We start from the raw sequence: 389 nt of genomic DNA, 5'->3' as shown, positions 1-389 counted from the left end.
CTAGAGAACATTGGAATAAAGGAGCTGAAGAATCATAGATGTAGAACCATAAGGGTTCTTTGAGGCAGTTGCATATAGCCCTCTCATTTTACAGCTGAGGAAACTGAGGCCTAGAGGACTTAAGTGTGACTTTCCCAAAGTCACACAGCTGGTAAGTATCTGAGGTATGATTTGAATTCTCCTCCCACACAGCCACCACCCTAGTTCAGACCCTCCTCACCTTTCACCTGGACTATTGCTGTAGCTTTCTTTTTAGTTTCTCTACTAACTACTTTCCATTTAACTCCCAAAGCTGATTCTCTCCCACCCTGCCCCCTTCAACATTAATAAACTCCAATGACTCCCTGCTAGCTGTTAGATTTAATAAAAATTCTTATGTCTGGAATTTA

The sequence above is a fragment of the Petaurus breviceps genome, unplaced genomic scaffold, assembly GCF_028583685.1.
Source record: "Petaurus breviceps papuanus isolate PSGF00001 unplaced genomic scaffold, PetGlider_PUasm1.0 551, whole genome shotgun sequence".
NCBI lineage: Eukaryota > Metazoa > Chordata > Mammalia > Diprotodontia > Petauridae > Petaurus > Petaurus breviceps.
This window is presented reverse-complemented; position numbering follows the sequence as displayed.